Here is a 12441-nt window from a genome sequence, read left to right as displayed (position 1 = left end):
AAGAGGTTGTATTTTAGCCTTTAGTGGGGTTATCGTAAAGTGTGTATTTTAAAAAAAGTGGAGTTTGGGCTACGTAGGGAAGTACTGATAGCACAGACAACCTTCTTGTGTTGGAAAATAAAGTTGCTCGTGTTTGTAAAATAATGTTTGATGTGTGGTGATTTTGAGGCGGGGAGAGAGAGAGAGAGAGAGAGAGAGAGAGAGAGAGAGAGGAGAGAGAGAGAGAGAGAGAGAGAGAGAGAGAGAGAGATCTGATGATGTCTCTATTTGGCTTCAGAAATTGATGACGGGTACAGTGTCCTATTGAAGTTATCTTGTTAGTATGAAACGTCAGTGTTAATATGAGCACGAGTGTTTGAAGCTGCTGTGTTAATGTTTGCATCGGTGTGATAACTGAAGCTCAGTTGTTTACGTTAACATTCATTGTTGACCATGAGTGAAGTGGTGAACGTATATTAACATCACTGTAGCAGTGAAGCTGTCATATATTAACATCACTGTAGCAGTGAAGGTGTCATATATTAACATCACTGTAGCAGTGAAGGTGTCATATATTAACATCACTGTAGCAGTGAAGGTGTCATATATTAACATCACTGTAGCAGTGAAGGTGTCATATATTAACATCACTGTAGCAGTGAAGGTGTCATATATTAACATCACTGTAGCAGTGAAGGTGTCATATATTAACATCACTGTAGCAGTGAAGGTGTCATATATTACATCACTGTAGCAGTGAAGGTGTCATATATTAACATCACTGTAGCAGTGAAGCTGTCATATATTAACATCACTGTAGCAGTGAAGGTGTCATATATTAACTTCACTGTAGCAGTGAAGGTGTCATATATTAACATCACTGTAGCAGTGAAGGTGTCATATATTAACATCACTGTAGCAGTGAAGGTGTCATATATTAACATCACTGTAGCAGTGAAGGTGTCATATATTAACATCACTGTAGCAGTGAAGGTGTCATATATTAACATCACTGTAGCAGTGAAGGTGTCGTATATTAACATCACTGTAGCAGTGAAGGTGTCATATATTAACATCACTGTAGCAGTGAAGGTGTCATATATTAACATCACTGTAGCAGTGAAGGTGTCATATATTAACATCACTGTAGCAGTGAAGGTGTCGTATATTAACATCAGAATCGTGTTAATGTTAACCTGTATATAATATCAGTCAGGTGTTGAAGCAGTCGCATGTATATTAACATCAGTGTTAAACTGATGCCGGTAATCAACGCGTCGAGACATAAAGAAAAGAAAAAAAGAAGAAGGATTATTTTTAGCTTTTAACTTAGGTGTCATAAATAATTATGACGTCACCGCGCTGCGTGCCCCGTGTTGCGCATAACCAATTGCCTTAATTTGCATACGGAGATCCACCTCTCATTTAAGAGATGGACGTACCATTTCGTGGAGAATTTTTCGTGAAATGATATAGATTATCACTGCCTTCAAAACGCCATATGTCGTAGAAAAATATTATATATGTAGACAAAGTTTCCAATCAAGTTGAAAGATTTGTCAAAATTCTGCGTACACGTGTTTTCCATTTCATACTGTGTTGAAGGAAGGTATATGGATGTTGGGAGGTTGCATTGGACGGCCATATTTCATTTTAATGTAATTTCTTCTCTTTTATTCAATTATATTCTTATTCCCATATGAGTAAAACCTTTCTTGGTCCCACATAATGTGTCTACGAAATTTGGTAATGATTTATATAGTAATTTCTGAGATATTAGGAAAAAAAAAGTGAATTATTAGCCGAATAAATAGGCTAACTGGTAACATTTGGGTGATGTCATGATCCACGTCACGTGACCATCACCACTGCGCGCGCATAGCAAACCAATTTTTTTTCTTTTCATCTTTTTTTTTTCTTTTCATCTTTTTCTTTCTTTTCTTTACGACGCCTGACCGACAACACGTGCGCTTTAAATCACACATGTTGGATGAACACGCTCGCTCATGTGTATCATTTAATAAACCTTCGATTATATTAAGTTTGAAAATAACGATTTAATGATATTGTTAATAGTAATGATAATTATTGTTTTGATTGAGTGATAATTATGGATTATAATGAAGAAGATCTACTACCACTATTATTATTACTACTACTACTACCACTACTACCACTATTATTACTACTACTACTACTACCACTACTACCACTATTATTACTACTACTACTACACTACTACTCATATATTTTACTTAATAAGTTACTACTTAAGCACTATTACCACTATTATTGAGCTATAGCGTATACACTACTACCACTATTATTATACTACTAACTACCTACTACTACTACTACCACTATTATTACTATACTACTACATACTACCACTACTTTCTTTCTTTCAAACTATTCGCCATTCCCATTACATACTTTAATACACCACTTACTACTATACTCTTATTACTACTATTATTACTTACTTTCACACTACTATACTATTATTACATTACTACTAGATTCTACCACTACTACTACTACTACTATTATTACTACTATTACTACCACTACTACTAATACTATTATTACTGCTCATGATAATAATATAGTAATAATAATAATAATAATGATAATTATAATAATAATAATAATAATCATAATAAATTTCTATTTTTGGGCTGGGGTATACAGAATGGGGCTGGAATACCTCCCTTCCTGTATTATAATTTGCTAAACGAAGGAGCAGATGAACCAAGAGAGGATCATTGTTATTAAAAGTAGTTATAGTGCTAGTAGCGATATACTTTTGGCAGTTGGTTAAGTGGCCTGTTCTGAGCAAGGTAACTGTTGCTTCCTGCATTAAACGTTACTGGAAAATCATCTCTGGTGTCTCTTATTGCTCATTTGCATAGACGTGTCGGGTCATTTTCTTTGACCCCCCCCCCCCCCGTGACCTTCGGTAACCCCGTATGACCTTGAGTGGCGGCGTGGGCTGAGGGTAGTTAGGTTTTAACAGTTAAGCCGTGTCTCCGAACCCAAGGACGGTGGTGTGTGTGTGTGTGTGTGTGTGCGGAACTCAACAGCTGCTTCTTGTAAGGTGAAGAGGTGAGTTAGAGGGGTGTGTGTACTGGTCTGGCAACAGTGGTCCCACTGGGGTGGTGGGGGTTTTTTTTGGAGGGGGGGGGGAGTGGAGTAAGGGGTTTTCCCAGCTGGTGTCCGGGTCTGGCAACAGTGTTTCACATTGGGGGGGGGGGGGGGTGATAGATGGTTATATTTGCATATATTTTCGATCATCGGACACCAAAAGACGCGTAAGGAATCGGTTGAAATCATCTGGAATGAAACAGTTCCTTGTGAACGCGCCAAAAAAATAAGTAAACAAATAAATAGAAATAAAGAAGAATATATATATATATATATATATATATATATATATATATATATATATATATATATATATATATATATATATATATATCCAAGATTATTTTTTGATTTTGTTTCTCTTTCTCTTCCTCTTCTTTCCTCTTCTTCCTCCTTCTGAAGCGTTGTGTAAACGTTTTACGCCGGTGTTGAGACCGGCCGCTCCTCACTTGTCTAGTCTCTTGTGTCTTGACTTCAAGGAATTCAAGAAGAAACTCTTACCTTGATCTCCCAGGATCTTGTATTACACCCCTCTGGCTCTGCTTTCAGAACAGGAAACTGCAAGCAGGAAAAGGGTGTTGACGAGCCATCATGCCAGAAATCAAGTTACATTTCTCTCTCATTTTAAAAACTCTTTTTCTCTGAGAAGTCTGTGAAGATATTAGCTTTCATGGGATGGTGTAAGCTCGTGTGTATGATACAGTGGAATGTAGACGTGTTGAGTGTTCGTGATTACGAGAGATATATGTAAAAACGGTATTGTGCGATGAGAAAGTTTGAAGGCATAAATGTAATAGCATACACAGAGGCTTTTAAATGCATGGTTTCATAATATATATATATATATATATATATATATATATATATATATATATATATATATATATATATATATATATATATATATATAATCAACGTTGCTTTCGCTTACTTAAAACAAATTTGAAATCTTGGAAAAAGGTCTGCTTAATTTAGGTTGACGTCGACGTGTAGTGCATATTAAGTCCCATGTAATCATTACAAGTTACATATTACATAGGTAGGCAGGAGCGTCCATGATATAAGAAACCCGGATACCTTCGCTGTGTGAACTGGGCAAATCTTAGGTTCACATGAAACATTAGAATAATCATTCTGAGTAGAAAAATGATATCAGATGAGGAGTTTAACGCTACCTCGCTAACGCGGGAAATGGCGAATATGTATGAAAAAATGTGGCTTTTAAATGTAGGATGTGCAGTTTAGTATTGTTATTATTATTATTATCATTATTATTATTATTATTGTTAGTTATTATTATTATTATTATTATTATTATTATTATTATTATTATTATTTTTATTATTGTCATTATTATTATTATTATTATTATTATTATTATTATTATTATTTTTATTGTCATTATTATTATTATTATTATTATTATTATTATTATTATTATTATTATTATTATTATTATCTTTATAATTATTGGTAGTAATTATAGTATAAGTAGTAGTAGTGGTGGTAGTAATATTAGTATTAGTTAGTAGTTGTGATTATCATTACTATCATTATAATTATCATTATCATTATTATTATTAGTCTCATTATTATTATTGTTATTATTGTTGTTGTTGTTGTTGTTATTATTATATTATTATTATTATTATTATTATTATTATTATTATATATTATTATTATTATTATTATTGATATTTATCAGTTATATAATTATATGTAGCGTCTTGCTGTCATTAGTTAACCCCTTGTCTGTGTGTACATCAGGTGATACCATCATTAACAAGGTAGTTCGCAGCTCGACACCCATACGACCAGACTGGACCACTCTTGTGTTTTGGTGTGTTGCCTTGACGTGTGGTCAAGGCAAGGGCATCAGGTGCGTGGATCCTTCCTCTCATCTTAAGGTCGTTCTTCCCGTTCCTGTGCACGGCATGTTCGCCCCTTGCTGTTACCACGTGTGTTTGGACTTATAATTGCCCCCACACTCAGCTGTCTGCCCCCCAATGCCTTCTCTTCTCTGTCTTTATTTGTTTTTTTTTGTTTTTTTCTCTCGTCTTTGTCTACCCTCTCTACGCTCTTCTCCTCGTGTCTGATCCCTTCCATCTTCTACAGACAGAGCTTCGAGACGACCCATGTGGTCTTGGCATCGTTGCATTCCCTTTGTATATTACCACGTAATGTAGAATTGAGGTAACTGCTCCACAGTGGTCGAATCTTGGCTCTGTTGCCACCAGCTGGCCAGGATCGACTGTATTTATAGTTTTTGAAGCTGTATTTATAGTTTCTGAATCTTCATTCGGTTTTTGAATCTTTGTCTGTGCTGTGAGAGAGTATTTCAGTGTGATAGCATGGCTGAAGGGGACATGGCTCTGGGGTTAGGTGGGAGGTAAGCATAGAGCGCACAATGGGTACAATAATGTGGGTGAAGGGCATATAGCATAGGGTGGATGGAGGCAAGCATAGATCATACAGTGGGTACAATAGGCGAAGGGCATATAGCAGGGGGGTAGGTGGAGGCAAGCATAGAGCGTACAGTGGGTACAATAGGCGAAGGGCATATAGCAGGGGGGTAGGTGGAAGGCAAGCATAGAACATACAGTGGGTACAATAGGCGAAGGGCATATAGCAGGGGGGTAGGTGGAGGCAAGCATAGAACATACAGTGGGTACAATAGGCGAAGGGCATATAGCAAGGGGTGGAGGCAAAGGCAAGCATAGAACATACAGTGGACGCGATAAGAGGATGGTTGGTGGCGGGGAAGACACAACAGAGATCCGGCCTCCGGATTACAGCGTGGGTTGAGGTAATGCTCTTTAAGGACACTAATTTCGAAGTCTTTTCCTGGAAGACGGTGGGAGTGGACTGAACACTCCTGTACCCAGCTCACGCCCGCAGCTAAGCGTGTAACCTGTGCTGGAGGAAGGACCGTCATGCATTCGAATTGAGATGCGCTCTTGTCGTCTCTGCGGTCGTTAGATTGACGTATTCGTCGTGGTTGTCGCAGTCGTCGTCCTCTTTTTTTTTGTTAAGCATGAGCCTTGAGTACGTCGTGGTCAAGGGGGGGGGGGGGGATCGTACCGTCGTGTTCGAAGAAGCGTACGCGTCGTACCATATCATAGTGCTGAAGGATCGTACAGTCGTGCTCAAGCGTTGTACCGTCGTGCTCAAGGATCGCACCGTCGTGTTCAAGCGTCGTACCGTTGTGCTCAGGGATCGCACCGTCGCTCTCAAGCGTCGTACCGTCGTCCTCTGGGATCGCACCGTCGTGCTCAAGCGTCGTACCGTCGTGCTCAGGGATCGTACTGTCGTGCTCAAGCGTCACACCGTCGTGCTCAGGGATCGTACCGTCGTGCTCAAGCGTCGTACCGTCGTCCTCAAGCGTCGTACCGTCGTGCTCAAGCGTCGTACCGTCGTCCTCAGGGATCGCACCGTCGTGCTCAACAATCCCAGGGTAACACGTCAACCTTGCTTCACCTACGTACACAAATATCCCACCGCATGGGATCATTTTTGGGATAAAAGGGAGACAGATGTCTTCAGCATCCTCAAGTGACCCAGTTGGCTTCTCCCTAGGGATATCCCATCGCTGGGCGCCTGTGACACACCCTCGATAAGCCGAAGAATATTGCACGACATCGCCCCTTGCGCTGCCTCTTGCAGCCCAGGAACCTTTCAGCACCTCTTCCATAATGGGAGAGGGTTGAGGGGATACATATGTGTATATATAAACGTTTGATAAGCTCGTAGGAAGAGTCTCAAAAGGTCTCCTGGGTCCGCCATCTGCTGGAATTTTGAGACACACGAGATGCAGACACGTTACCCAGGTTTTTTCGTGATCGTCGAAGGAAAATCGTCGGCTGCCGTTGCAGTTGTCGCACTTCAGGCGGAGCGCGACAGAAAGCGGGAAGCTTACCTGCTGAATTCCCATTTTCTTTTCTTTATTGTTATTTTTTTTTTAATCGAGTAGTGTGACGTGCGAGCCGCTAATGGATTTGACATATAGGTTCCAAGATGTATCCACAAATTAGTTTCCTAATCTTCTTCTTCTTCTTTCCCTCCGTTATTTGCTCCTCCTCCTCCTTCTCTTCTTTTTCCTCCTCTTCCCTAGCACCAGGTATCTTCTTTGTCGTAACTAAATGTTAACGAAAATAGGAAGATATAGCGTCATTTTTGACCAAAGGACATTAGAAAGACACAGTCAATATTTTTGACCCTAGCTCCATGGGTTCAAGCACAGACATCCCCAAAAACCACGACGGATCCCATTGCGTCTATAAGCTCCTGTCTATCGGTACTATTCAACTGGCGGAAGATATTGCTTGACCAGCAGTCCCATGAACTGGTTCCGGCCAAGGCTTGGGGGGGGGGGGGGCACATTCTCCTGCAGCGCATAATTCAGTGTAGGCCAGTCAATCCCCCAGTACCACACCAGCCACCTCAAGTTCAGCAACCCGACGTCGCGTCTTTTTTTTTTTTTTTTCGTTTTCCTTGAGACGAAATGACTGTCTGGCTCGTTGAGCAAAAAGGGCAGTAGGTGATAGGCCAGCTGGCTGACCACGCCTGTCTGTTCGCTCAAGCTGAAAGTGCCTTTCTTGGTCAGCTCTCGCAATGCCAGACGGTGCAATAACCTCGGAAATAGAATTATGTGGTGGGATGGAAATGAAGAAGAAAAAAAAAAAAAAGGTTGGGGTTGGGGGCCCAGCCCGCTCTCGCTGCCGTTGAGTTGCGAGACATTGAGGAAGAATGTTGTGTGGCCTCAGAGAGAGAGAGAGAGAGAGAGAGAGAGAGAGAGAGAGAGAGAGAGAGAGAGAGAGAGAGAGAGTGTATCTTGATCCGAGTTGACAGCCAACCTTTTTTTTTTCTTTCTTTCTTTCTTTTTACGACCTTCATTCCTTGGATTCTAGAGAGGGCCAGAGTCTCAGGATGTCTCAATCCTGTGATTAAAGGCAGACGTTCATTATCATTCGCTGCAGGTCTGAGGGCGTGGTCGCGCGGCGTCCACCCCAGGTTCTCACGAGGCTATAAGATTCGATCCCCTTTTTCCTCCATCCTCGAGGACTCATACCGACGCCCCTTTTACTCATGGAGAACAGAAGACTGAAGAGCCCTTGACGAAGGATAAGATCCCCCTCCTCTTTAGTGATCCCCCTAGAAACATCCCCGTGAAGTGTGATGCCTCCCTGACAGTAAGACACCCTGTGCATGACGACATGACCGTCTGACCTAACCTGTTGGAGGACTTCGCCGCCGCCAGCACCACACCTCCTCTAAGGGAAGCACCGTCCTGCTGAAAGAGTTTAGGATAGACATGTATCCTGGTGGGGAGGTGTGGATTCCTTCCGTCTCTAACCTCCTCCGTTCCCCGCGCGACGGCGCGGTGAGATGCACGCAAGCCAATCGCTTGCGATGGGGGCGAAACACAGAGGGGGGTTACGGCGCCCTTTGTGATGCCGTGCCCTTAGCTCCGTCACACCGTCACATGGGGTGCACAGGTCTGACAGTTCTGGCTACTGGCTCGTCCACCATCCTGACGTTTTGAACTGCCTCCTTGACGCCAGCTTGGCCTGACATTCTTAAGTACGTCCTGACGCCTGTTTGGTCTGACGCTTTGGAAGATTGGAGTGCCCAAAAATGTGAGCTGCAGTCGCTGGACTGGACACCTCTCACGCCCATCTCTTGTCCTCCAACCATCAGTTTACCCATCAGCTCTACGCCCATCAGGTCGTCTATTATCTGGCTTTCCCATGTATTCCCATGCATTACTGTCCTCCAGCAGATGTGCGGTCAAAACCTTAAAATTCAAGTAATTACTCGAGTAATTAGCATATTGATATGATTATGATTAATCTTAAGTATGTAATTAAGCGCTTAATTTTTCTTGATTTTTTGGAAAACATAGATTTTTTTGAAAAAATAGATTTTCCTGAAAATTTCAGCATAGATGCTTTTACGTCTGCTGAATATGAATCTGTGGTCAAAATCTTAAAATTTGAGTAATTAGTCGAGTAATTAGCATATTGATATAATCATAATTAATATTAAGTATGTAATAAAGCGCTTAATTTTACGAAATGCGGTCTTTTGACTCGATATCCTTAATGACCATATAGAATACCACATATTCCCAGATTTTCATCAAAATCTGAAGAAGTTGATAATCTGAGCAAAATTGTTCTTGATTTTTTTTGAAAACATAGATTTTCTTGAAATTTTCAGCATAGATGCTTTTACGTCTGCTGAATAAGAATCTGTGGTCAAAACCTTAAAATTCGTGTAATTAGTGAAGTAATTAGCATATTATAGTTATTATAATTAATCTTAAGTGTGTAATTAAGCGCTTAATTTTACAAAATGTGGTCTTTTGACTCGATATCCTTAATCACCATATAGAATACCGCATATTCCCAGATTTTCATTAAAATCTGAAGAAGGTGAAAATCTGAGCAATAATTTTCTTGATTTTTTTGAAAAAATAGATTTTCCTGAAAATTTCAGCATAGATGCTTTTACGTCTGCTGAATATGAATCTGTGGTCAAAATCTTAAAATTTGAGTAATTAGTCGAGTAATTAGCATATTGATATAATCATAATTAATATTAAGTATGTAATAAAGCGCTTAATTTTACGAAATGCGGTCTTTTGACTCGATATCCTTAATGACCATATAGAATACCACATATTCCCAGATTTTCATCAAAATCTGAAGAAGTTGAAAATCTGAGCAAAATTTTTCTTGATTTTTTTTGAAAACATAGATTTTCTTGAAATTTTCAGCATAGATGCTTTGACGTCTGCTGAATAAGAATCTGTGGTCAAAACCTTAAAATTCGTGTAATTAGTGAAGTAATTAGCATATTATAGTTATTATAATTAATCTTAAGTGTGTAATTAAGCGCTTAATTTTACAAAATGTGGTCTTTTGACTCGATATCCTTAATCACCATATAGAATACCGCATATTCCCAGATTTTCATTAAAATCTGAAGAAGTTGAAAATCTGAGCAAAATTTTATTCAAGGCTATAGCCTTGGATTTTTCTTGATTTTTTTGAAAAAATAGATTTTCCTGAAAATTTCAGCATAGATGCTTTTACGTCTGCTGAATATGAATCTGTGGTCAAAATCTTAAAATTTGAGTAATTAGTCGAGTGATTAGCATATTGATATAATCATAATTAATATTAAGTATGTAATAAAGCGCTTAATTTTACGAAATGCGGTCTTTTGACTCGATATCCTTAATGACCATATAGAATACCACATATTCCCAGATTTTCATCAAAATCTGAAGAAGTTGAAAATCTGAGCAAAATTGTTCTTGATTTTTTTTGAAAACATAGATTTTCTTGAAATTTTCAGCATAGATGCTTTGACGTCTGCTGAATAAGAATCTGTGGTCAAAACCTTAAAATTCGTGTAATTAGTGAAGTAATTAGCATATTATAATTATTATAATTAATCTTAAGTGTGTAATTAAGCGCTTAATTTTACAAAATGTGGTCTTTTGGCTCGATATCCTTAATCACCATAGAGAATACCGCATATTCCCAGATTTTCATTAAAATCTGAAGAAGTTGAAAATCTGAGCAAAATTTCATTCAAGGCTATAGCCTTGGATTTTTCTTGATTTTTTTGAAAAATAGATTTTCCTGAAAATTTCAGCATAGATGCTTTTACGTCTGCTGAATATGAATCTGTGGTCAAAATCTTAAAATTTGAGTAATTAGTCGAGTAATTAGCATATTGATATAATATAATTAATATTAAGTATGTAATTAAGCGTTAATTTACGAAATGCGGTCTTTTGATCGATATCCTTAATGACCATATGAATACACATATTCCCAGATTTTCATCAAAATCTGAAGAAGTTGAAAATCTGAGCAAAATTTTTCTTGATTTTTTTGAAAAAATAGATTTTCTGAATTTTCAGCATAGATGCTTTTACGTCTGCTGAATAAGAATCTGTGGTCAAACCTTAAAATTCGTGTAATTAGTGAAGTAATTAGCATATTATGTTATTATAATTAATCTTAAGTGTGTAATTAAGCGCTTAATTTTACAAAATGGGTCTTTTGACTCGATATCCTTAATCACATATAGAATACCCATATTCCCAGATTTTCATTAAAATCTGAAGAAGTGAAAATTGAGCAAAATTTATTACAGGTTATAGCTTGGATTTTTCTTGATTTTTTTGAAAAATAGATTTTCCTGAAATTTCAGCATAGATGCTTTTACGTCTGCTGAATATGAATCTGTGGTCAAAATCTTAAAATTTGAGTAATTAGTCGAGTAATTAGCATATTGATATAATCATAATTAATATTAAGTATGTAATAAACGCTTAATTTTACGAATGCGGTCTTTTGACTCGATATCCTTAATGACCATATAGAATACACATATTCCAGATTTTCATCAAAATCTGAAGAAGTTGAAAATCTGAGCAAAATTGTTCTTGATTTTTTTTGAAAACATAGATTTTCTTGAAATTTTCAGCATAGATGCTTTTACGTCTGCTGAATAAGAATCTGTGGTCAAAACCTTAAAATTCGTGTATTAGTGAAGTAATTAGCATATTATAATTATTATAATTAATCTTAAGTGTGTAATTAAGCGCTTAATTTTACAAAATGTGGTCTTTTGACTCGATATCCTTAATCACCATATAGAATACCGCATATTCCCAGCTTTTCATTAAAATCTGAAGAAGGTGAAAATCTGAGCAAAATTTTATTCAAGGCTATAGCCTTGGATTTTTCTTGATTTTTTTGAAAAAATAGATTTTCCTGAAAATTTCAGCATAGATGCTTTTACGTCTGCTGAATATGAATCTGTGGTCAAAATCTTAAAATTTGAGTAATTAGTCGAGTAATTAGCATATTGATATAATCATAATTAATATTAAGTATGTAATTAAGCCTTAATTTTACGAAATGCGGTCTTTTGACTCGATATCCTTAATGACCATATTGAATACCACATATTCCCAGATTTTCATCAAAATCTGAAGAAGTTGATAATCTGAGCAAAATTTTTCTTGATTTTTTTGACAAAATAGATTTTCCTGAAATTTTCAGCATAGATGCTTTTACGTCTGCTGAATGAGAATCTGCGGTCAAAACCTTAAAATTCGTGTAATTAGTGAAGTAATTAGCATATTATTGTTATTATAATTAATCTTAAGTGTGTAATGAAGCGCTTAATTTTACAAAATGTGGTCTTTTGACTCGATATCCTTAATCACCATATAGAATACCACATATTCCCAGATTTTCATTAAAATCTGAAGAAGTTGAAAATCTGAGCAAA

The 12441-nt window shown here is 37.7% G+C and overlaps 1 long non-coding RNA gene across 1 annotated transcript in view; it reads left to right on the top strand.

Moving 5' to 3' along the window:
- Window positions 1-5015, top strand: part of LOC139763352 (uncharacterized) — a 39553-nt gene extending 34538 nt beyond the window's left edge. Inside the window, exon 3 of the long non-coding RNA XR_011716099.1 lies at window positions 4891-5015. This is a non-coding gene — a long non-coding RNA (uncharacterized lncRNA). The remainder of the gene's footprint in view (window positions 1-4890) is intronic.
- The last annotated feature ends 7426 nt before the right edge of the window (window positions 5016-12441 follow it).

This window comes from Panulirus ornatus, chromosome 46 (genome assembly GCF_036320965.1).
Source record: "Panulirus ornatus isolate Po-2019 chromosome 46, ASM3632096v1, whole genome shotgun sequence".
In the NCBI taxonomy this organism is placed as follows: domain Eukaryota; kingdom Metazoa; phylum Arthropoda; class Malacostraca; order Decapoda; family Palinuridae; genus Panulirus; species Panulirus ornatus.
The sequence above is the reverse complement of the archived record's forward strand: the minus strand, read 5'-3'. Positions and strand labels throughout refer to the sequence as shown.